We start from the raw sequence: 26,824 nt of genomic DNA on the forward strand, positions 1-26,824 counted from the left end.
TGTGAGGGTTTGTGACATAGAGTTAGAGTCTGGTTAATTAATTATTATTACTGAGATTATATATGATTATTATCTTTATTTTTTCTATGTTTTATTGTATTTTTACTATTTGTTGTTTTAGACTGTTTTATGAATTGTATTTTTATATTGTGTAAACATATAGGGCCTGATTTTCAAAAACATTTAGATGCTTAAAACTTGGTTTTACATATGTAAACACACATTACCCATATAAATGGGCATTTGGAAATTACTACAAATCTATGCCTTTTAATTGTCAATAGGTTTTACCTATGTTAAATACACTTAATGCAGGTAAATAGCTTTTGAAAATTTCTGTGATAGTAAGCTATTTTTACATGCATAACTCCTTTGAATATTCACCTGATGGGGGACATTTTCCAATGGATTTAAATGTTTAAAAACTTGGTTTTACATATGTACATGCACTTTACCCTTTTTAAGTGGGCTTTTGAAAATTGCAACAATGTATGTCATTGAACTGTTAATATATTTTACTCATGTTAAGTACACATGGACAGTAACTTTAAAACGAGCATGTGAACACTTATATATGAGCATATGGTCACATGAGTTAACATACGCTGAAATTTTAAATCAAGTGCCGTGTATGATTTTAAATACACCTACCATGCATATTGTGATGGAGTGCAGCGCTGCCGGGGGCAGGAATGGGTAAGATACCATAAGGCAGCTAGTAATACTAGAGCCAGCCAGCAGGGGGAGCAGGTGAAGGCGGAAACTACAAATCCCAGGTTCCTAGAACCACCACCTGACCTGTAGGGAGAGCCTGGAGGAGAGCAGGTGGCAGACTCTGACACTAATGAGTCACACAGGTGAGCCTAGGGAGCTAGAGGAAGAGGGTGTGCCTAGGTAGCGGCAGTGGCCAGAAAAAGCCAGTGCCAGGAAGCAAAGGGAGAAGGAAATGGAGGTAGGTTCCGGGGGAGAGGAATCCTCCAGCTGCTTCATGGGTACAGCCTAGCCAGAAAAGGGAAACTGATAACCTGTACCCTAAGGGAAGTTAGGGCAGGGGTGTTTGCTGGTGAACTGGAGAGCCAGGGGGGCTCAAACAGTACCTTTGATCCAGCACATCTGTTAAGGGGTGTTTGCTGGTGAACTGGAGAGCCGGGGAGGCTCAAACAGTCCCTTTGCTCCAGCACATGTGTTCAGGGGTTAGACTGCTGGAGAGCGGGGGCAGGGTCATTTGTTCAGCTCCTGAGGGGACGGAGCCAATGTAACAGATTCAGCTACTCTGCTTTATAAAAATGCTTTGAGGAACCTCTCTCTCTCTCTGTTATCTTTGGGGGTTGGGGGACTGCTTCAACCCCACTCCATACAAAGAGAACCCAGAAGCCCAGCAAAACCAGGGCCTGCGGAGACCTGAACCTAGGGTGTCCTGTGTGACTGACGGACTCCAGGGATATCCAGGACTCGCGAGGGGCCTGAACCAGAGGCAGAAGAGCGGCACCCAGGGCAGCACGGGCAGTGAGCCTTCACAATATATGGGCTCCTAATTTTATTTATTTTATTTATTTATTTATTGGGTTTTATATACCGGGGTTCCTGTATGGGATACAGATCACCTCGGTTTACAGTGAACAGTAAACTTTGCTCATGGGCTGTACATAGAACAATAGATAACAATGGAAAACAATAACAATAGAAAACTTCGCTCATGGGCGAAACCAATATAGAGGTAACGGGACTTGGCACAAACTGGTACAACGGGTACGTTAACTTCGCTCAAGGGCTGTACAAAGAGCAATATGGGCTAAAACATTAGAGAAAACTTTGTATGCAGGGGGAGCAGATAACGGAAAAGAAACAGGAGATTGACAAGAGCTGGTACAAACGGGTAACAATAGTTGCAACTGATGGGGAGGAATGCAGGACTGCTCCAGTTAGTATCTAGAGAGAGAGACATATAGCAGGGGGCAGGTATTAGCATGGGGGCAGGTAAAGGGGTTGGATGTGAAGAGAAGAAAGCAAAAGGTGAGACCAAGCTGGGGAATCCCATCGAGGAAATGGAGGAGGGGTTATTACAAGAGAGAGGCAAAACAGGGAACAAATGGAGGTGAAGTAGAGAGCCTCATGGAGGCTGATGTTGTCGTTTTAGGCCTTTTATCAAGAGCAACACTTTTAAAATGTACCCGTTAATGTAGATAAATGGCTTTTGAATATTACTATGATAGTATGCTACATTTACACATGCAACTCTTTTGAAAATTACCTCCATAGGGGGTAATTTTCAAAAGGATCAACGCATGTTAAAGTAGCACATATTGTAGCAACTTTCTAAAATCCCATATATGTAGATATAGTGCTTCTACACATGTAAAACCCAACTTTAAGTACATAAATCTATTTGAAAATTATCCCCTTTGTGTAATATATTGTTCTACTTTATGTATTTTATTATAAACCAACTTAATTTTTTTATAAAAATGATATATTAAGAGAAAGAAATAGTAATAAGGACAAAGTTCCTCATAAGAGGCTTCTAAGAAAACTAAAAAGTCATGGAATAGGAGATGATATCCTTCAGTGGATTGCAAACTGGTTAAAAGACAAGAAACGGAGAGAAGGATTCAATGGTCAGTTTTCTCAGTGGAAAAAGGTAAACAGAGGATTGCCTCAGACATGGGCATAGCATCCATAATAAACAGTTGTGTAGAGGTACCACCAACTTTAAAACGGAGTGTGCCATGCTCCATCAACTGCTGGTGGCCTAAGAAGATAGGTCCTATCGCAGGGCCACAGTGTGTACATCCAGGGAAGCAGCAACAGAGAAGAGAAAGAGGCCAATGGGGCCACTTGTAGACCCCATCTCACCAGTGACCGAGAAGAGGAACAGGCCCAGGAAGATGTCAGTGGACCCAATACCAGCAGCAGCCAAGAAGAGAAGCCAGACCATGAGGACGCTGGCAATTGAGAAAAAGAAGGAGCCCATTTTCCTGCTCCTCTAAGTGTGCCTCTGGTATACAAACCACATGTGGACAGCAGGTGCTCTATACTGATCTTATGCATTGCTAGCCCCAAATGGTAGCCTGTTTGCCTGTGTGTGTGTGTGTGTGTGTGTGTATGTGTGTGTGTGTGTTTGTTTGTGTGTGTGCATGTAAATGATAACCTGCCTGAGAGTGTGTGTGTGAATGGGAACCTGCCTGGGAGTGTGTGTACATAGGTGTTAGAATTGTAACCTGCCTCTGTGTGTGTGTATATGTGTGTATGTGTAAATGGTAGCCTGCCTGTATGCATGTGTGTCTGTGTGTGTGTGTGTGTGTGTTTGTGTGTAAATGGTGGCCTACATGGGAGGGTATGAATGAGAGCCTGCCTGGGTATGTGTGGATGTGAGAGAATGTGGATGTGAGAGTCTGTATGTGAATGTAAGAATCATAGAGACCATGTTGGAGTGACAGCCTGTGTGTCTGTGTGAGGGAGTGTATGAGTGTGTGGGAGTGGGAGACTGTGTGTGTGTGAGAGAGCATATAAGAGTGGAAGCCTATGCGTGTGTGTGTGTGTGTGTGTGTGTGTGTGTGTGTGTGTGATAATGGGAGCCTGAGTGTGAGAATAAGTACCTGTGTGTCTGCATGTATGTATGGGAGTGGGAGGCTGCATGTCAGAGAGAGCATGTGAGCGCCTGTGTGTTTGTATGGGAATATGAAGGTGTGTGAGAGAGCATGTAAAAGTGAGAGCCTGTATGTATCTGTGGGGGGGGGAAATGTGAACCCTGCATGTGAGAGACTGCATGTGAGAGTGAGAGACTCTGTGTGTGTGTGTGTACGTATGTATGGGAACCTGCATGTGAGAGAGAGCATGTAAGAGCAAGAACCTGTTGGGCGGATTTTAAATGCCCTGCTCGTGTAAATCCGCCCGGATTTACGCGAGCAGGGCCCTCGCGCGCCGGCGGGCCTATTTTGCATAGGCCGCCGGCGCGCGCAGAGCCCCGGGATGCGTGTAAGTCCCGGGGTTTTTTTAAGGGGGCGTGTTGGGGGCGGGGGCCTAATGATGCGGCGTTTCGGGGGCGGGACCGGGAACATGGCGCTGGCTTGGGGGCGTGGTCGAGGCCTCCGGACCAGCCCCCGGGTCGGATGATGGCTCGGCGCACGCAGGCTGCCCAAAATCGGCAGCCTTGCATGCGCCGATCCAGGATTTTATAAGATACACGCGGCTATGCGCGTATCTTATAAAATCCAGCGTACTTTTGTTTGCACCTGCTGCACGAACAAAAGTACGCGATCGCGCTCTTTTTTAAAATCTACCCCTGTGTGTGTGTGTGTGTTTGTGAGAATGGAAGCCTGCATGTAAGAGCACGTGAGAGTGAGAGCCTGCATGTGAGAGAAAGCATATGAGAGTGGGATCCAGTATACGGGAGTGGGATCCTATGTGAGAGAATGCATGCATGTGAGAAAGAGCCTGTGTGTGTATATGAAGGAGGAAAGAAAGAAGACAGGATGAGAAAGAAGAAACAGAAAGAACAAAAGAGAACCTGAAAAAGGAATAAGGAAAAGACAAACAAGGGGGAAAAAAGACACTGGGACCAATCGATTAGAAAAATAAGATCAGACAACAAAGGAAAAAAATGATTTTGCCTTTCAGCGATTAGATTATGCCATTTTTGGGAATGTGCATTTATTATATATTTGTATTTTGCTTTTTCTTTAGTATTTCAGAGTTCACAGAGTCTAGTTTCTCTGTCTTTCCATTTCAGTTTTGCCTGCATGTTTCTATTTCTAATTTGTAGTTCCCTCATTCTGTTTTAGGTTAGGATCTGTCTGTGATGCACATGTGTGACAGAGGTTCAGTATTTTGACTAGCATGTAATTTCTCTGTATGGATTTGAAGCAATCCAGCTTGTTCTGTTTGCCCAGTAGGTATTATATTAGTGTTCTAGGGCCTGGTGTGTTATACACAGGCTCTCACAGGCATGTGTGTGTGCACTCACACACACATAGGGGTCAGTGCAATAAAGTGCACCCAGCCTAGTGTACAGGTTTACATGTGGTTGGATGCATGTTTTGGACATGCATTTTGGACACACAAGACTAGCATCTGATGCAATAAGAAGATTAGCACATCCAAAATGTGCCCCCAAACAAATGCACAGCCGATAGTGCCCATCACATGTAAATTCCATTTAGATGAGGCTATTAGCTATTACCCTCCAATTAAGAAAAGCACTGGGCGCACAACACACACATTTTAATGCAGCAAATTTTTAGAAACTCCAGCCCTGGAAGTGGAGTAAAGTCAATCTGCGAGTCAAGGGGTCATGAGAAATACAAAAATACAATCCTCTGTGTATAATGAGTGTGTCCTTCAACTTAGTATCATTATGATCCTTTAATAGCACACCACTCAACTACCAGAGAGAGAGCCTTTACCATAGCCGGCCCCTCCCTCTGGAATTCTCTTCCCACGTATCTCCGCCTTGAACCTTCCTTACCCAACTTCAAAAAAGGCATCAAAACCTGGCTTTTCTTACAAGCATACCCTGACTCCAATCAGACCTAAACCCCCTCCACTGCCACTTCCAATTCCCTTACCCCTTCTAATCCGTTGATGCATCCTAGGGAATTGCTGATTTTGTAAATTTGTTAATTTTTTATTCTCAGTTTTTTAACACAGTTCCTATCAATTTCTCTCTCCCCTAGCACTTCACTACCTTTCTCCTTCCCGCAACTTCTGCGCTTACTGTCACCTGACCCCCATCCTCTCCTTTTTCCTTCACTGCTCCACCTCCCCCCTCCCTGTTATTTGTAATTTCCTCTTCCTCCTTTGCAATGTTGATTGTGAACCGGCATGATGTGTCCTATGAATGTCGGTATATTTTAAAAGCATTCAAATAAATAAATAAAATAAATAATTTACTACTTGCGGTGCAGAGAAAATATATATTGGCTTGATTAAAAAAACAAAAATTCTTATGGCTGTAAAATTTAGATGCCCATAGCAAAGGGCACTTAATATAAGCTATTTCAACAACCTCAGCAAAATAACAAACAGATTGGCTTGAAGAAGAGGGATAAAAAGACACTATATTGAGCACCTGTTGCAATTGTGGGCATCCGATGGAGCGCTATGGATGCACAATTCTCCTCTAGCATGCCCTTTCTTATGCAGCCCCTCATTTAAATAGTGCATTGGGCACCTTGGGGATGTGGCTGCACATGCATTAGGAAGCCTATGTGTGTGAAAGAGAAGAGGTGTGTATGAGAGCATTGGCATGTATATGAGAGAGGGAATGTGTAAAAGAATGAATGTGTTAGTTTGTGTGTGTGAATGAGAAAAAGAGGAGATAGTTTGTGTGGCCTTACTTCTCCCAATCTAGGATAATCTCAAGGTGAGTGGAAATCAAAAGATCCCAGGTATGGAGAACAAAGAGATGTTTTAATCCTTATTAGTTTTAATTATTGGGTATAGTTTGATTATTTTGTTTTGAAATATTTTATTCTTTTTTTGGGAAATATTAGATTTTTTAAATTATTGGATGTTTTATTCATCAGATGTTTTGAAACATTTTAATGTTGTTTGGTAAATATTAGAACATATTTATGCAACTTTTTAAAAAATTATTGGAAGTTCATTGTTTTGACAGAAGCAGCCATCTCTACATGGCATAGCATCACAAACAAGGTGGCAGAAAAACTATGCCCCTTAAAAACTAAAGAGCTCGACCCATCCTGTAAAAACAAAAAACCTTGGTTCACTCAAGAACTAAAAAACATCAAACTAGAACTGAGAAAAAAAGAACACGCATGGCGAAAGAGACCATCCAACGCTACACTAAATGAGTACAAAACCCTCATGCACAGTTACAGAAACAACATCCTTCGCACAAAGAGAGATTTTTATGCCCACAAAATTCACAATTTTTCCTTCGATGCCAAAGCACTGTTCTCATACGTCTCAGAGCTCACAAAACCCACCTCTCCAGTTATCCCTGATGATCAAGCTCAATCCAGATACACTGAACTTGCACAATTCTTCGAAAACAAAATCCTTAAGCTAATAGCTCCTCTGGCTACGTATAATATAGAACCTCCTTCTCTCTTCTCCCCCCCCCCCCTTCAGCCAGAAAGCAAATCTAGAATCCTTCAAATCCACTTCCTCACTAGAAATTGAATCAATTCTCAAAAAGATGAAACCCTCCAATCATCCGATAGATGCCATTCCATCTAAATTACTACTCACCATCCCAAACATCATTGCGAAGTCCTTAGCAGAGATTATCAACTGTTCACTAACCCAAGGATTAGTACCAGACACGCTGAAAATAGCCACCCTCAAACCTCTCCTCAAGAAACCCAACCTGAACCCAGCAGACCCGGCCAATTTTCGCCCCATCGCTAACCTACCGTTTGTCGCCAAACTTATGGAGAGAATAGTTAACAGTTATCAGAATTCCTAGAAGACCACAAGATTCTCACAACAGCCCAATTCAGATTCCGCAAATCCCTCAGTACGGAATCCCTCTTAATCTCATTGACGGACAGAGTCCTCTCCGGACTGGGGAAAAAGACCCCCTACCTCCTGGCACTTCTCGACATATCTGCAGCATTTGACACTGAAAAGCACTCTATCCTCATCACCCGGCTCTCAGACATAGGCATCTCTGGATCAGCCCTTGAATGGTTCAGATCATTCCTTAACAACAGGACATACAAGGTTAGAATAAGCAACAAGGATTCTCACCTGGTCAAGTCCACTCTCGGAGTCCCTCAAGGATCCTCCCTCTCCCCAACCCTATTTAACATCTATCTTCTCCCCCTATGTCATCTGCTCTCAAGTCTAAAGATCACACACTTCATATACGCCGACGACGTCCAGATCCTGGTGTCAATCACTAATTCTATCTCCAACACCATCAACTTCTGGAACAATTGTCTACAGTCCATAAACTCCCTCCTCACTAGCCTCAACTTAGTTCTCAATACTTCAAAAACGGAACTTATGCTGATCACCCTGGATGACAACTTTCAGGCTGCCAACAATCTAATCACACCACTAAGGATCTCCCCCTCACACGTAAGAGACCTTGGCGTTACCATCGACAATAGGCTGAATCTCAAACAATTTGTCAAAAACACAACGAAAGAATGCTTTCACAAGCTACACATATTGAAAAAGCTGAAACCTCTCCTCCATTTTCAGGACTTTAGAACAGTCCTCCAAACAATTCTATTTTCAAAAATTGATTATTGCAACTCTCTGCTAATTGGCCTCCCAGCTATCACCACCAAACCACTACAAATGTTGCAGAACTCGGCTGCCAGGATTCTAACCAACTCTAGTAGAGGAGAACACTTCACACCTATTCTAAAAAACCTACACTGGCTCCCTATTAAATCTAGAATCATATTCAAAGTACTAACCATAACCCACAAGACCATTCATTCCCAAACTTTGCTAGATCTAAGCGACCCACTTCGTCCTCATGCATCACTGAGACCTATCAGAACCAGCTACTTAGGCACCTTATATGCACCTCCAGCCAAGTCAATGCTAAAGAAACGAGCATTCTCGACTGCCAGCCCCTCTCACTGGAATGCCCTCCCCATGGACCTTCATCTTGAAACTTGTAGTCGAACGTTCAAAAAGAAGCTCAAAACTTGGCTGTTCACAAAAGCCTTCACTTAAAGGTCTCTCCCTATGGGATTGATTCACACATTTCAAACTCCAATACGCTAACTGTCCGATGCTGTAACCAGTCAGTTGTACTTTAATACGCACCCATGCTTAAGTCTGTCGTAAATCCGAGTTTGTTGACTGTTATTTGTTATTTGTATAATTTTAAGTCGTTCACAGATTTATCTATAAGTTCTTTCGAAGTCAGCCCTGTTATTTGTACCCTCTTGTTCAATGTAATTTCCAACTTTGGTTCTATGTAAGCTGACGTGATATGTACCAGTACATGAACATCGGTATATAAAAGCCTATAAATAAATAAATAAATAGATAAATATATTTTATGAATGATATTTTATATCTCTTGATTTTATTGCTTGATGACTTGAGAGGAATGATGATGTTTTTGTTTTTACATTGTTGCACTTCATAATACAGTTGGGTTTCTGGTTTCCAGTATAATTTCTGTTGGTTCATTTCTATTTTGTATTTAATAAGGGTTTTTCTTTATTTTAAAGGTCCAGTTCTTGAATTCTTGCTGTCAAAATGATGGTATTTATCATCACTGGCTTTTACAGCATTATGGCCCTCTCTTCCTCATTTCTATTTTAAATAGAAGTTTGTTCTTTTTTAATTTCACTTGCATTTAGAAAGTGGTTTTGAATGTTCTTGCAGATAATATTTTTTCATTTACATATTTTATTGTAACTGCTTCTAACAATTGGGTCGCTGTGAGCATAAGAAGAAAGTAATGCTCATAATGTAATGTTGGAGGGTGTGCTGAGTTCTAAGGCACATAGCAGCAGCAAATTTTCTGGTGCACCACCATCTTCAGCAGTCACCCTCTGCCCTTGGACCCAGTGATCTGTACCTGGACTGGTGCTTTTAAATATAATGATCTGGAAAGAGGTATGATGAGTGAGGTGATCACATTTTCAGATGACACAAAATTATTCAGAGTATTTAAATCACAAGTGGTTTGTGATAACTTGCAGGAGGATCTTGCAAGACTAGAAGACTGGATATCTGAATGGCAGATGAAAGTTAATGTGGACAAGTGCAAGGAGATGCATATAGGGAAAAGTAACTCATGCTGTAGTTACATGATGTTAGGTTCCATATTAGGAGTTACCACCCAGGAAAAAGATCTAGGCATCACAGTGGATAATACATTGAAATTGTCATCTCAGTGTGGTCTAGTGGAGGGCCCAGCAGCTGCCATTAATCAAAATGGTGCCGGCAGCCCTTTGGCCCTATCTTGTAACAGGAGCTTCTGGTGCCATTGGGTAGCCCCTATCAAATGATAGAGGCAATCCTTTGCCCCATCATGTGGTAGGGGCAAGGGGAGGCCAGAGCCATTTTGACAAATGGCAGCTGCTGGCCCGATTGCAGCAGGTCACTTCCTTGCCTCCTGCTAGACCACCAGTCATTTTTGGTGAGTCCTGGGTGGTTAGGAGGGTCGGCTAGGGTGGGCAGGGGGTCAACTGTTGGGAGGCTTCAATATTTTAATAAATAGGAAAGGTTGGGGTGGATTTGGGGTTTTTTTAAACTTGCTTTTTTAGACACACCCCAAAAAAACGATATGAAAAACAACATGAAATTTTGTGATTTTGCCTATCATATTTTTAAAGTTCCAGAATGCAACAAAATAAGAAATATCATCAGCATTTCCTATTTCATTGTAAATTAATGTCCACCTCTACTGATAATACAAGGACTAGGGGGCACTCCATGAATCAGCAAGTAACACATTTAAAACTAATCAGGAAAAACTCTTTTTCATTCAACGCACAATTAAGCTCTGGAATTCATTGCCAGAAAATGTGGTTAAGGCAATTAATGAAGTTAACTTTAAAAAATGTTTGGACAGGTTCCTGGAGGAGAATTCCATAAACTGCTATTAATCAAGTTGTCTTAGAGTATAGCCACTGCTATTACTGGCATCAGTAGCATGGGATCTAGTTAGTGTTTTGGGTATTTGCCAGGTACTTCTAAGCTTGATTGGCCACTGTTGGAAACAGGATGCTGGGCTTGATGGACCCCCAGGCTGACCCAATAAGGCAACTTCTTATATTCTTATAATAATTAGGCATAAAGGGCACATAACAAGTATCACCGTTTGTCCTATCTTTCCTGCATTATCTCAAATCTCCAATCAAAAATTTACCCTATACAGAACATGGCTCTCTTTAATAACATCATTAACATCTGATTTGAGGGTAGGGGAAAAGTGAGGGTAATTTTTTTTTCTGTTCCTTAACACACATATTTGAAAACTACCTGCTAACATTATCAAAGGAACCAGTACTGGCACTCCAGTTGCTGGCTTGTTTGCTTCCATTTATACATGTTCACAGCAGTACCTCTATGTATTGCTTTCTCTCTGGAAATTTGACAAAACTTAAAAAGGGAATAATCAATTCATGTGGATCCTTAACAAAAATAGATGTACTAAACTGAACTAATTTTGGTAGGTTACCTTGGGTGACTTACCAATATTATTGCTTATATAAACAAGCTGATATTGTGCTAGGTTAAAAGCTACAGAGATGCAAATATGTTGTACAGTATTTGTATCTTGTTAACACATTGTATCATAGTTACCGTTTGTGAAGTCTGTATATCAACAGGTAAAATTGTTGTGTGGTGTCTGGACTAAGCGAGTGAATAATACTTGTGACACATCCCTGGGAACACCACCTGCTCCAGACAAGAATGAGAGCTTGTTTGCCAAAGCCACTTGTAGACAGTGCTGCTGGAAGGTTATGGAGAGCTACTGGAGAGAAGAAAAAGTAGAGGTGTTAGAGGAAGTGGAGAAATAGAGAAAGGGGAAAGAGAGGAGAAAAAAAAGAGGAAAATGCTTGGAAGGGAGGGAGCTTCTTCTCCATCATTAAATGCTAGCTATAGAAGCTAGAGATGTGCGAAGTCTGAACCTTTCGGTTCGGGCTTTGTTTTCGGCCCACTGTGGGAAATTTCGTATTTCCCGCAGTTCGGGCCTTTTCAATTCGGGGGACCCGAATTTCGTATTAATGCGTAAAAACATTAGCGGGCACTAACGGGAGTTAGTGCGCACTAAATTTGAAAACAAATTTTTCCTGAAATTTCGGGAAAAACTCGTTCGGGTTTCTGCATCCCCAAACCAGGACGAATTAGGCAATTTTGTTGAAATTGCCTAATTTGTCCTAGACAAATGCACATCCCTAATAGAAGCATCATTACAGGCAGTTAATAGAGCGGGGTCACAAATGGTAAGACCGAAGATCTATAACATTTAATTCAGCAGCACTTCAGAGAGCTACTTCAGAGAGCTACTAAGAAAGAATTCCATCTAACACAGCAACCTGTCAAGTCTTCTTCAAAAAAACTGGAACTAGGTCTATTCACATCAAAACACATCCAAATCCTCTTGGTCTACGCCCCACCAGGAATATTGGACACTGAAGCCTCCCCTCTCATAGAAACGATTGCCAAATACATAAATTCAGACTTACCAGCTATGATTTTGGGGGATTTCAATCTTCATGTTGATGCCTCGCCACTCTCTCCTATCTGTGAAACCTTCCTCTCCACTCTCAGAGCAATGGGTTTTGAACAAATCATCAACAAACCTACCCACAAAGCAGGTCACACACTGGACCTCATATTCATCAACTCAAACCTGTCTCAAAAGAATGCACCAGTCTGCACCCCTGTACCCTGGTCAGACTACTCCCTGATATCAACTACTCTCACTACCATAGTAAATCCTGCAAAAACTCAGCCTCATTCTACCATTCACTTCCGGAAATTATGCCCCTCTGACACTCTTAGCGAACAGCTAACTAAAGATCTCCCTAATCTGGACTACTCCAACCCCAACTCTGCGCTCCTCACTTGGAGCAGTATCACGGAAACAATTGCCAACAAACTATGCCCGAAAATGACAAAAATCATCAATTGGTCACAAAAATCGAAACAACCATGGTTCTCCCCAGAACTTAAACAAATGAAGCTAGACCTCAGACATAAAGAAGGCACATGGCATAAAAACCCCAACACCACAACTCTATCAGACTACAAACGCACCCTCCATCTCTACAAGACCTCTCTGCTACAGACTAAAAAGGAATTCTACGCAATCAGAATCCATGATATACAATATGATGCCAAGGCTCTGTTTTCATTTGTTTCACAACTCACAAAACCCTCTGCCCCCACCATTCCAGATGAACAGGCTCAATCTAAAGCCAATGATCTTGCACGCTTCTTTCAGGATAAAATTGCAAACACATTGGCACTTCTCCCCACTAACACAATAACCTCAGTTTTCAACTCCAACACCAACTATCACCCCAGAAACACCCTTGACTCCTTCGAACCCACTACCACCATGGAGATAGAATCCGTTCTCAAGAAAACGAAACCCTCCATCCATCCGACAGACCACATCCCTACAAAACTTCTACTTCTCATCCCCAGCACCATCTCCAGGTCACTCACCAACATCATAAACTGCTCCCTAGCCCAAGGAACCTACCCTGATGAACTAAAAACAGCATCTCTCAAACCCCTCCTGAAGAAATCCAATCTGGACACAAAAGAACTCGCCAATTTCAGACCCATATCGAACCTGCCGTTTCTAGCGAAGCTCACAGAGAAAATCGTTAACACACAACTCTCAGACTACCTTGAGGAAAATAAAATACTTTACCCTTCACAGTATGGTTTTCGGAAATCAGCCAGCACAGAAACCCTTCTCATCTCCCTATCAGACCACATCCTCATGGGACTAGACAAAGGGCTTACATACCTACTGGTCCTTCTAGATATCTCATCGGCATTCGATACAGTAAACATGCCATCCTCCTAAATCGTCTTTCAGAAATTGGAATCACGGGTCTTGCCCTCAATTGGTTCAACTCATTCCTCAACAATAGAAGCTACAAGGTGAGAATCAACAACAAAGAATCACCAAGCTATAAATCAACGCTAGGCGTTCCACAAGGCTCTTCATTATCTCCAACCCTTTTCAATATCTACTTACTACCCCTTTGCCAACTACTCACTAACTTACAATTAACATACTACCTCTATGCAGATGACGTTCAGATATTGATCCCCATAAAGGAAACCCTGCCAAAAATTCTCGACTACTGGGAAAATTGCTTGAAATCCATAAAAAGTCTTCTCTCCAGCCTGAACTTGGTTCTCAACGCTTCCAAGACGGAAATCCTGCTCATCTCCCCTGAACACATGACCAACACCGATTTCACATCCTCGGACACACAGATTTCTAAAACAAGAGATTTAGGAATCATACTAGACATAGACAATCATCTGAACCTAAAAAAATCAATTAATAATATCACCAAAGAATGCTTCTACAAGCTTCAAGTTTTGAAAAGAATTAAACCACTCCTCCACTTCCAGGACTTCAGAACTGTCCTTCAATCTACACTATTTTCAAAAATGGACTACTGCAACGCATTACTTCTGGGGCTCCCCATCTCAACAACAAAACCACTACAAATGCTCCAGAACGCAGCAGCCAGAATCTTAACTAATACTAACCGAAGTGCCCACATTACCCCCATCCTCCGTAACCTACACTGGCTGCCAATAAAATACAGGATTCAACATAAAACACTCACCATAATTCACAAAACCATTCACAAACAACTCACCCTAGACCTACAGTCCCCACTCAAACTCCATGCCTCAGACAGGCCCATCAGAGAGGCATATAAAGGAATGCTGCAAGTTCCACCTACCAAATCCACCTGGCTAACAACTACCAAAGAACGTTCCTTCTCTACAGCAGGACCAATCCTCTGGAACAAACTACCGACTGATTTAAGACTGGAACCCTGCCTCCTCACCTTCCGAAGGAAACTTAAGACGTGGCTTTTCCTCCAAGCCTTCCCCTAACACAAATTAACTCATCATACTCAGATCAAGGAACTGAATGTCTACCAATTTCATTATCATATTATATGATAATTATCTAGTTAATTTCTATCACTCCTACTCCTACTTCACTTATTCCTAGCTACTCTAGCTCCCAAGTTTTAATACCCTGTTTTATTGTAACTTTGATTGTTTCGACCTTTCTTATTTATAGTTACTTGGTTTTTCCCTTGTTTCATGTAAACCGGCCTGATATGAATCCCATTCATGAAGGCCGGTATAGAAATATTTTAAATAAATAAATAAATAAAATAAATTCAACCAGGTTGGAGTCCCACTCAGCAAAGAGGTTCATGGCAGCAAAGAACATGTCATGGAAGGACACTGTCATGGCCATCATCAGTATGGGGGTGTCCTGCAAATAGTCATCATCTGATGTACTGGCTCTGGCTTGTCCAAAAAGATCACAAGAGGGAGGCCATGTGCAATCCATATTTGTGTTCTGGAACAAAGGGTGAAGGTTGAACTTAGGCTGGAACAGGTCAAAGGCTCAGGACAGGGATACAGGGCCAAACTGAGCTGGCTGCTTAGCCGCCTCTGGAATGGTGATACTGAGTCCTCTCCTCCTATCTCACAGGCTATTCCTGGGTTCCTGCTTCTTTTTTGCCTCTGTTTCTGTATCCATGTTAGTGAGAGAAATGTTCCTGTCTGGTCTGAGCTTTAGTCCCTCACGCTATCTACACATCAATTGCAGATGATGAAGTTTCCTTTTTTCAGACATAAATTTCCCATGGTAAATACTCCACCACTTATCAAACTTTAGTAAATATGGGCAGAATGTCTATAAATAGCTCATTTCTCTTCTTCATGAGTGTGGTCATTACCATATTTACATGGGGGACTGCAATAACAATTATCATGATAACCTTTGCATCTTAATAGATACACTAAATGGTTAACACATAGCCCAAAGCATTTAATGTGTGATATATATGCCTTATTGCACTTTGGTACATCTACCCACTTACTTTAAAATGTCTTTAGTTATCAAAGAAGAGGGAAAAATGAATATAAACATATTCATTGATTTAAAATGATTCAAAGCTATGTGTGCTTCTGATATGGGACACTATTCACACCCTGTCTGGCAAAATCTTTCCCACTAAGATCACACTTTAGCTGTTTTTATTGTCATTCATCCTGTTTTGGTATAAATTTTCAAACACTTTGGCAGGGCTTTTGCGCATAAAACTGGCATATATGCATGTGAGAAGGCTCTGTGCAGGCTAAGAGAATTTTCCCAATGGCCAAAAAAAGGCATGTGACTCCACTGCCACACTGAAACGTTTGCATGAAGAAAAAGGAAGTGTCAGGGAGGTTGTGAAAAGTATGCACGCACTCATGCATTTTAGAAGCAGAGTATGCACATACATCATCATAAATGCACACATGCTTTTACAACTGCTAGTCTAGCCATGGACATTGAATCTGCAGTTTTTGGGATGGGAAATGTAGAGCAAGTGGTGGAGGATATAGGTGAACTGGTGGTCTGGGTCGAGTGCTGGAGATCTGGGTGAACCGGTAATTGGAAGTACCCATACAAGAAAGTATTTTCTTAAGAAAGATAAGAACCTTCATCAGCCAACTTTATAAAATACCTCCCTTCAAGTACAAACTGAAGGCTATTATGTACATGTTACAATAATTTTGCACATAAAGGCCCAGATTTTCAAATCATCTACGGGCGTAAAACCCGGGGTTTTACGCCCGTAGGTGGCCTTACGCACACTGGGCCAATTTTCAAAGGCCCGGCTACGTGCATAAACCCCCAGGATGCGTGTAAGTCCCGGGGTTTGTGAAAGGGGCGGTCTGGGGGTGGGGCAGAGCTAGAGGCGCCCAGCACAGCAACAATTTGCTGCTGTGCCGGGGGATCGCGTGCCGGCAGGGTGCCGGCGCGCACAACTTGCTCCTGCTCAGAAGCAGGCGCAAAAGGTAAGTTAATGATTTTTGGGGGGGTTAGGATAGGGAGAGTGGGAGGGCAGGATAGGGGAAGGGAGGTCAGGCTAGGGAGTTGGGAAGTTCTCTCTCAGTCCGCTCCTTAATTGGAGCGGACTGAGAGGGAACTGGGGAAAGCCCCCGATGTGTCGCCGCGCATAACTGGAAAATCCTCCCACCCTTGTGTGCACTGACTCAGCATTTCACAACATGCGTGCGCCAGTGCACGCATGTTATAAAATCGCACATCCATGTGTGTGCGTGGGTAGCACGCGCACATGGACGCGCGCGCACAATCTTTTAAAATCCATCCCAAAAAGTAGGTACATACTTTCATAAAATAAGAATACGAACTATGCAAATCTCTGCATAAAAAATGCACATACTGAGACATATTTGTGTACTTTTGAGCAGAGCTATGCGGTATTTTATAAACTATGTGGCTTCAGCTACATAGTTTATAAACATAAGCATAACTTTAGGTGCATCTATTTTATTTGTGTGCATGTTGAATTATACACACAGTTGAAAGTTACCCAGTTCCTATATAAAGAAATTGGATTTTGAACAAGTTCTTTGGAATGCATGCAGCCTTCTTTAAGGTGTAACCTAGGTCATTTTTTTTCCTTGGAAGAACAATGACTCTTCAGAAAAGAATAGGGAGGAAGCAACAATGTTCTCTGCATACTAGCTTTTTCTATTGCAATGTCTTTTATTAAACCAAACTTTTTCTATTGCTGTTTTCATAAAAGCAGAATTTGTTTTATGGTATGCATGAAAAGTTAAATAGATGTGCTGGTTTGGATGGTTTGTGTAACTTTACTTAAGCTGTAGCAGCAAATGTGACAATTCCTATGTTTTGGTTGTATGCATGTGCCTTATTTGCTTAGAAAAATTATGTCTCCTGCATTACAATCTGAAGCAGGATTCAATCCGCAGTCATGTACACCTGACTCTGTCTTGGAGATCTAAATCTCAGAGGTCTCAGAGCAGGGGCAGAGTTGGATTTTGAATGATGCCAGTTCCCTTTGCTGAAGCTGCACAGAGGACATTTTCTCTCCACGTGGCTGTCTCTGTGCAGCTAGTTTGAATTATGTTTGGTGGAGAAATAATGCCTTTTGAAGGGATATTTTGCCCTACAGGAAAAAAAAAATACCTGATAAAGAAACTGCCTTCTCTTTACGGCAGCATCTGGACTGTAAAAGACTGACTCAGGGAATTGGATTTTTCTGTGATCAAATATTCCTGTGCAAGGGGAAAGAAACTAGTCAGAACATCTCAACATGTCCAGTAACTTAATTTTTTCTATAGAACTCAGAGTCAAAAGCAATACAGCTTCCACTATCTTTTAGCCTTGGGGAGCTAAACATCATAAAGCCACCCCCCTCCCCCACCCCCACACATTCTCTCACACTCACACACACACTCACACACACACTCACACACACACTCTCACACACACACACACACACACACACCCTTTCCCCACAACAGGTTTGGTTATTAGGATATCCAGAATAAATGTACATGAGAGATTTGCAAGGACTGTGGCAATGTCAGTGATTAACAAATGATATGCATTTCCAAGAGGCAGGGAATAGAGTATATTTCACTCACCAAAGCTGGTGATCTCAGCAAAGTGACTACTGCTACTGAAGTGTGAAAGAAAGGATAAAGAAAAACTCATATTGACCACATATCACCCCTGAAAGTGCCCACAGTTAGCTTGATGATAGCAATAGTGCAGACCTTTCAGATGAAGATAACACCCTAGAAAAACTATAGCTCACGCTGACCCTGATCATGAACCCACTGTAGCAGAAGCTAATAAAAAAATGAAGATATCTAGGTATACTTACTTGGACCCACAAATATAAAAAGGAGATTATCTATTGCTATTTGTTTGCCACAAACCCTATATTCAGATCAAGCTGATACACAAAGAGAGCATGCCAAAAACTAGAATAAAGAGGAATAATGTCAAAACAAAAGCTGCAAAAAGTAACTGATACAAATGTAAGATCTCTAATTGGAGAAATCAAAGCAAAGAAGTTATTAAGTGATAACACCTGAAAACAACTGAAGGGTGATAAAAAATGAGAAACTGAAAGAGAAGTTCAAGAAGAAAGGCACCGACATCAGAAGAAAAGTGCTGTAACAGCAAAAGAGCCCCAGAAGAGATGTGTCACAACAGCCAGAGGAACTGGAGAAGTTAGCAGGTGAGACACCAAGGTATGATAATGGTGCAACACAGGAGAACACAAGCAATGAATGACAAACCGGGAAACAGAGAGAGAGGCAGGAGAGCGAGCAGGAGATGGGGAGCTGGCACTTGAGCTCTTGGCCTATGTGAAGATGGATATGTATGCTGGGATTCAAGAGAAGAAAAGACTTCTAAAGTTAAAAGAATGATGAATCAACAAGGCAATAACCTGCATAAAGGGACCATCTATTGATATCACAGAAATAAATCAGATACTATATTGTGTTGTGAAAATAATTACTGGACACAAATCCAGGAAAAAAATGGAGAAAGATATCAACTCCTTCTTGGATAAAACATGTAGAGGAAAAAAATAAAAGCATTGTGTCCAGATGTGTCACAAGTAGCTGAGCACTTTGAAGGATAGAGGACATGAAAAATAATAAGAAAAATACAAAACCTCAAACCTACTGCACTAACAAAAGACCTTAAATTCACATGCTCCAATTATAGATTGAAAATAACAGCAGAAGCAGAAAATCTGCAAAGATATGAAGAAAGTAAAAATGAGAAACTTCAAAGTAAAAGATTTAGACAGGTCCCAAAACAGTTTTACAGGCAACAGGGAAAGAATATTCATGCAGTTAAAGCACCATCAAAAACTAAAATAGAGAAGTTCTGGAGAAATGTAAGGATCTAATAAAGCACAGCAGAGTAGCAGAAAAGCTACCTATAAGAGCCAGTGCATGCTGAGATTGTACATCCCAAGTGCTGAAGGTGGATGGGCATTGTAGAAATAGATTACAGATATAGACCTGCTAAAATAAGCCTCAAGGAATACCAAACAGCATCAACAGATCCTGATCCTCAAAAAGTGTTCATGCTTGAAATTAAATGGCCAGAATTGTCTCCATCCTAAAACTTGGACAAGCATTCCAGTGAGTAGAAAGAATAATTAAGAATCTTCCTGCAGATTTGGGGGAAAGAGGCAACAAAATTTGTAAAACAATACAAAAAATCTCTTTAAGGAATCAACCATTAAACAAGGAAAAATAATTTGTTAAAGCATAAATAAAGTTTGAAATACCAAGAGTTACTTCAGCAATCACGTATAGATCAAAACCTGACACGGGAATGGCTAAGCAGAAATAAACTTGAAAAAGACAGAAGATTAACAATTACAGTGTAGGGCAGTGGACTACAAACAAGATGATTCACAACCTGCAGAGGAAAAAAAAACCAGTAAAACAGATAAATGCAGATTTTGTAAAACTGAACTGGAAATGGTTGCACATTTCATCATTGGGTGTGACGTGCTGACGTCATAAGGCCAGTATACAGAAAGGGACAATCAGGTGGCACGGCTCATCTACTGGAAAATGTGTACACACTATAAGATCACTGTACCAGAGAAACCCTGGGATCATGACCCTGATAGAACTGTAGAACATGAAGAAATTAGGATCACTGGGGACATTCCCATTCCAACTGATAAAAAGCTTGATGCAAGAAAATTAGTCATTGTGGTAAAGGAGAAAAGCCCAAGAGAGGCATTGTTAATAGAAGTGTCAATACCAAGCAATTAGTCTGTACAATGTATGGAGAAAGAGAAGAAATGAAGTGCTAAAATATACAATCAAAGACCAAAATAATAAGACAGAATGGTACATAAATGTGTATTGGGTCCACCATCCTGATTAGAAAGAACGTCTATGCATACCTCGATAGGTTTCTAAACAGTGCCTCCCTGTGGCAGAGACCTTCCTGCTATTGTGGACGAGGTTGGTGAGGTGTTAGATGTTTCTGTATTGGAAAATCTCTAGTTTGAACATCACAGGGCATACTGTTTGATGCTCTCTTTCCAAAGTGGTCTCCTGTGCAGAAAAGGGATCCAGAGCCCAGCCAGCAAAGTCTCCTGGGGGGTAGGGAGGGGAAGAAGGGATAAGAAAAGGGAGCTTGCCTTCCAGGTTTTCCCTGCAGCCATTCAAATTGAGGATGTTGCCTGAAGAACCTCTAAAATAAAAAATAAAAAAAAAACAACTCCTGAAATAACAGGTTTAACAATTTTTATTTTTACTAGCCGACAACAGACTACACAAAATATTTAAGACTTTTCAACATGTATATATGAAACACAATACAGCAATACAGTTTTTTTCTTTGATAGATATATTTACTACACACTTTGAAATTTTACCAGATTCAAATTTCTTTGATAAACATAAATTAGTTTGAAAATATTAGCAATTTTTTCCAGAACCTTGCAGAACCTTAAGCTGAGACCAACTATAAATTGATAAGTATTATTTTCTTTTGTGTTTCTACTTATTTTACTTTAACTGAGTCCAGACTTCAAATTTGTACCTTAAGAAATTCAGTCTTTGTGGTGTTTTCTCTTGTAGACTCTTTGGAACCAAAGTAATTATCCTTGTTTTTTCTTCTCAGTATGTGTCTGTTGTTTTTTTTTCAGTCTTGTCTGTCTTTTGTGTTGCTTTCCTATTGAGCTTAATACATTTTACAAGACTGGGCAGACCTAGTATGTGGTTTTGCAGATATGAGTGTGCATACTTATCTGTGATCTCGGGGGTTTTACTCCAAGTTTGGAAGCAACAGTCTCTGTTGCAGCAGACCTGTCTTGGGTAATAGTTTTCACATGCGATGGGTATCTTCAGGGTGATGAATTCAGATGGTCATAGGCTTTGGTCCTCCCTTCTCTGTCATCTTTACATCCAGGGGGGGTACCTACTATCTGACTATACAATACCAATAACAAAGTCTACCTCCTATTTAAAACCAATAGTAAAGTCTACCTCCTATACAAAACCAGTAACAAAGTCTACCTCCCTGGCATTGTATATCTTCCTTCAGCTTAATGTCTTGCTAGTCAGTTGTCCAACAACTAAATGAACTGGTTATCTAGCTATAGAAAATAAATGATAAGCAAGAATATGTGCCTTAAATTTGTTAAGGGAACAGCATTCATTCTTTCTCTCAAACTTCCCACTTCCTTGTCATAAGAACAAGTGAAATAGGACAATGTTCCTGTTCACTTTTTTATAATTAACTATTCTATCCCTTACTTTTGCATAGGGCATAGGAGTTACTTGAATTTAGGATTTTTTTTCCTTCTTCAAATCTCTCAGTTATACACGGTAGCACAGACATTACTAGTCTCCATGACTGTCCACCTTTGGATCAGGCTAGCTGCAACAAATTTTCTATGGAGTCTGAAAGAGCTGGTGAATAGCACTTGTGCCTTCTCCCAGCACCTCAGTCCTTCTGGCTATCTCCATGTGAGAAACCTTTTCTTAGCGAACAGATTCTTGCTCCGCTGAGATCAACTAAAGTAGTTCCACTTTTAAAAACAATCACATACCTCATGTAGGATAAATGCCAATGACCCTAAACAGGATGTGCATCATGAACTTGAGTCCTACTGCTATGCACACAGACTGATTAAAAAGTGCATGCCTAAAGCAATGCAAATATGGAATTTTGCATTGTGATGATTTTGGCAACTTTATTTGAGAATGTTTTTCGCACAAAGAAAAGACTTGTGTTTTTTTTCTTCATTTCAGAGAGTTGTCATTACCTTCCAATATGAGAGGAGAACCTTGGACCAGAACTAAGAACATGCCATTGGTAAAACTTTGTATCCAGCCTGAGACCAGCTATGAAATAGGTATTGTTCTAACATCTGTTTTTCTGATAGTCTCCTCTAATGAGTATATGAGAATATTCCGATGCATCGGGACCCAGATGATATCATTTACATCCCACCAATACTAATGTGAATAGAAGGTGGCAATATCCAATCTGGATCAATGATGGAACTTTATGGAACTGAAGATTCAAGAGGTACTCTGAGTTACCCAGATGGACTTTTGATGTTGGACATTATCCTGAGGACACTATCTGAAAGAGCCTTTGCTAAAGGTTTTCCCCCATAGCTTTTTCCATGTATTCCCCAAAAGCTCTGCCAAGAGAACTTTGCTAACAGAAGTTTAACTGCTGCAGTGAACCTGCATGCTAAGGCTGAGTTCATATTCAGTGCAGTTGCTCTATAGTGCAAAAGCAACTGTTGAACCAATTATTCCCTTGAAAGACTTTTGGCCATTCAGAGAATCTTATCCTGGTCCTGCTGTCATATCTCATGGAGATGCCTATGAGATTTTTCTTTTTGTTTTTTTCTCTGTCATCTACCTTAAGGGCTTCACTGGATTCATGTGTCAAGGCAGATCCCTGGTGGACAGATCTATGGTGGACAGATAAGGGTGAGATAACAGTTGTTTAATTGTTTTCAGCTGGGCTAATTATTTTGGCATTGTGTAATTTCTAAGTGCACAGTTGAGCTTTGATAACAATTATAAATTCTGATTAACTTTTACTACACTGTCTTGTGCTATGAAACTGAAACTGTATTATACTAAACAAGACCAAAGAAAGAAAAGAAATAATTGTATCATTTTAAACTTTGTTGTACCATATGCTGCTAATAAATGGACTACCTCACAACAGTGTCTATATCTGCTCCCTAAACTAATGAATTTGCAGCATAAATTTACAAGATTACATTTTGTTAATCAAATGTAAGATATTGACACCAGATCCTCCTACACTCAACCTTGTACCTCTCAACCTTCTTAGTACCTGAGCACTATTTAATTTCTATGCATTTTCCAAAGAAGCTGCGCTGTTCATAAAATGTCTGCACAGATCTAAAAGCCAAAAATTTCTGTTGGGAAAAATCTAAACAGTCACAAAGAATGTATCCTACTGAATAAATGTTTGTTACAATTATTTAAGTGCTTGTTCTATACTGTTTGTCAGACCTTGATCTATCGGGGGTCCCTTGATAACATTATCATGTGTCTCTTTAAGGATAAATGGTGATTTTAATTTTTTGTTTTTGTTTTTTATGCAAATGTGTTCAAAATAGACATGGTGCTTACAAAACTCAAGGCATAACTTAGTGCTAGCCCTGTCACAGTCCCATATTTCAAGCTCCTGTTCTCCTTCAATAGCGCCAGCATGAAAAGGTCCTCCTTCCAGAAAATCCTAACATCGGGGCTAGCATCTAAGTTATGCCTTGATTTTTGCAAGCACCATGTATATTTTGAACATATTTGCATAATAAAAACAAAAAAAATATTAAAGGGACTGTTTATCCTCAAAGAGTCACATGAGAATGTTATCAAGTGACTCTCCGAATAGATCAAACTTTGACAAACAGTATAGGACGAGCACTTAAATAGTTCATAAAATGTCCCCAGGAACTGATCATCTTACTCCTTTAGTGTCTGTCCCTATGCTGTCCATTTCACTTGCAAAAGCCACAAGGGTAGCCCTTGTTCTTTTTTGGGGGTTTTGCTACAAGAGATATACAGTAAACCACAGGGGAAACCTGAACTGGATTCTTGCAAGATCTGGAATCTTGGCACAGGGGCTTTTCCTAACACCATTAACATGGTCACAATAATCACCCTGGCAAAGGTGATGGGGGACAGCACCGCTAGCCACTCCATCACTTATCCTGGCCCAATTACTTATTTTTAAATGCTTTTCCTGGGGGGTTGCTCTGGCATGCCTCATTGGGTTTTCCTGCTGTCTCCATACACAGTGTAGCAGCAGTAGGGGGTGGATCCATGATCTCTTGCTGCTGTTCATGTTACCTTGGTGCCCCTTTCTTTGCATTCTTGGGATTCCTGGGGCAGGTGAGTCTCTTATCATTGCTTAGGACGCCATGCTGCTTTTTTTCCCCCTACCGCCACTATCACCCCATGCTTTCATTTATGTTTAAAAATTGTTCTGTTTTCTGCTTTATTTCTTTATTATTTTTCTTCCCCCACAGGGCCTTTAAGGGGCTGCATGGTCATGACATCATCTCTGGGCACACGGGCCCAGCTGAAGCCTATCTATCATGCAGGAGCTTCCCCACTGCTCCCCGCCGCTTCTCATGCCACTCTGCGCCGGCCCCGCACTGCTACAGCAGTGGCAGGGGCCTCTTCTCACTGCTGTGACTGAGCAGAGCTAAGGCAGCAGCAGCGGCAGTGCTTTTTCCGCCCCCCCCCCCCAGGATTTAGAAGGACTGTGGGAGGCACAGGAATGCCTCCCTGCGGCTGCGGGTACCTCTTTTTTGTGCCGTGGGAGCAAAGGTAATGCTCCTGCAGCTGCTGGCTTCACCTCTCCTGGCTGCAGACCGTGCCAGGGAGGCACTCTCCAGAGGGCATGGGTGCCTTGCCCTACCCACCAGTTAAACTTTATTTTTTTCTTCTCTTGTCCACATTTTGCCTCTACACATCAACTCCAAAAAGAAACTCTTTTTGGCAGAATTCAAGTATTAAGAACAGCATTAGCAGAAAGTTTGAGAGACTGAGAACAATTACCTAACACACTTTGGCTTATGGTTATCATATGTGCAAATCTAATTGGAGACATTACCCCATGAGAGATTTACATATATGACATCAGAGAACCAGATTATGGCTTGGCTACTCTGAAAACCAGACCTCTGGGTGGAATTTCTAAACTGGATTGAGAAGTACTGCCATACCCCATCCAAATTTGCTTAACTGATCATACTGCTGCTAAAATATCATTCCTATAAAACAAAATCATTTCAGCCTTAATCCAGAACAATTAATGAAGTATTAGAAAAGCTTCAGGAAATAATTTACTAAGCTGCTTAAAATGTAAATTACTTTCTGTCTAGCATGAATAGAGATTACTCCATCATTGCATGAATTCAAAGTTTATATGTAAGTCATTCCATTAATGTTGAATTCAGTTGCATTGAAATTGCTCCATCATTGTGAGAGGTTTTGTACTTGATCTGTGGGCCCTCTGGCTTATCTGACTCCTTATATATAGAAATAATAGATACATTTGTGTTTCCAAAGATAATTGCTTGCTTGTATCATCAACTGGTTGCATCACAAATTCAGGATAATTTTGTATGCATTGTAGTGACCCTTCTCAGGACCCATTAGTTGCCCAGAGGCTGTCCTACTTGACTTACTCTGTTGCTCTACTCTTGATAGCTTGGTGCTTTTTTTCACCTGTCCCTTGTTAAGTGACAAGGACTGTATTTCACCTGTATTTCACATTTCAGAGAGGTCCCTTCCACTCTGCTATGTTCCTTTTGACTTTGAGACTTACAAAGGAGGCATACCTCTTTTACCAGGGTAGAGACTCGTTATAATTGCTGAATTCAAAGCTACATGAAAGCTGCTCCATCAAAGCATGATTTTAAGCAGTAGTAAATTAATTTCCTCCTACCAAGTGCAGCAATAACAGGCTACAGTAAATAACTTTCTAATTGGAACAAAAATCTGATGGTACAATTAGACACATAGGTATTGAATTTCAATATTTACAGGATACTTCTTGTGTTAATTTCAGAACTCAAATTTAACTGTAGTGATATATTTTGCTACTGTTTAGGGCATATTACTGTAAAACAGGGTGATTTAATACAAATTTGAGTGAATAATTAATGCAGGGTAAAGATGGACAAGATTTACATCTTTTACTGCAACACTGTGTATTTTTATAATTCTTTGATGCAATGCCAGGTTTGGATTCATTTTTGCATAGAATTCATTTCATGATGTTAGAAATGTGCAAAACCTTTCAAATGAAATGCAACAAAATGGCAAAAAAACCCTCTATTTGCATCATGTAGATTAGTCATGATGTACTTATTTTTGCATACGACATAGAAACAAATAGTAAATGACCAGCAAATTCCATGTTATTTTCCATAATTATTTGCATGGATATACTATTATTTTTGTGTCTCCATTTCTCTTAGATACTTTAGATATATGGGGTAAGTCCCTGTGTTCCAATTTTCTGTGCTACTGAATGGAAAGATGAAGGAAGGCAGAGGATTTTGCTGGGGCTGTTACTGCAGTGTGTAAACTGACATAACCTAAAGGTTTCTTCAGAGCATGGGCCATGCAAAGAGCAGGGATTGTCTCTTAAGTGTATCCATGCCATGCTACATGCATCCTGCAGCATTATAGAAATGAAAAGTAGTAGTGTTTGTTCCCCTCTAGTTACAAATCCACTGAATACAAGTGCCAATCCCAG

At 40.8% G+C, this 26,824-nt stretch overlaps 1 long non-coding RNA gene across 1 annotated transcript in view; it reads left to right on the forward strand.

The window, feature by feature from the left end:
• The window catches only part of LOC115080611, a 36,455-nt gene extending 13,210 nt beyond the window's left edge, over window positions 1-23,245 (forward strand). The window contains exon 2 of the long non-coding RNA XR_003853608.1: window positions 22,309-23,245. This is a non-coding gene — a long non-coding RNA (uncharacterized LOC115080611). The remainder of the gene's footprint in view (window positions 1-22,308) is intronic.
• Window positions 23,246-26,824: the final 3,579 nt, after the last annotated feature.

Source organism: Rhinatrema bivittatum, chromosome 1 (genome assembly GCF_901001135.1).
Source record: "Rhinatrema bivittatum chromosome 1, aRhiBiv1.1, whole genome shotgun sequence".
Lineage (NCBI taxonomy): Eukaryota > Metazoa > Chordata > Amphibia > Gymnophiona > Rhinatrematidae > Rhinatrema > Rhinatrema bivittatum.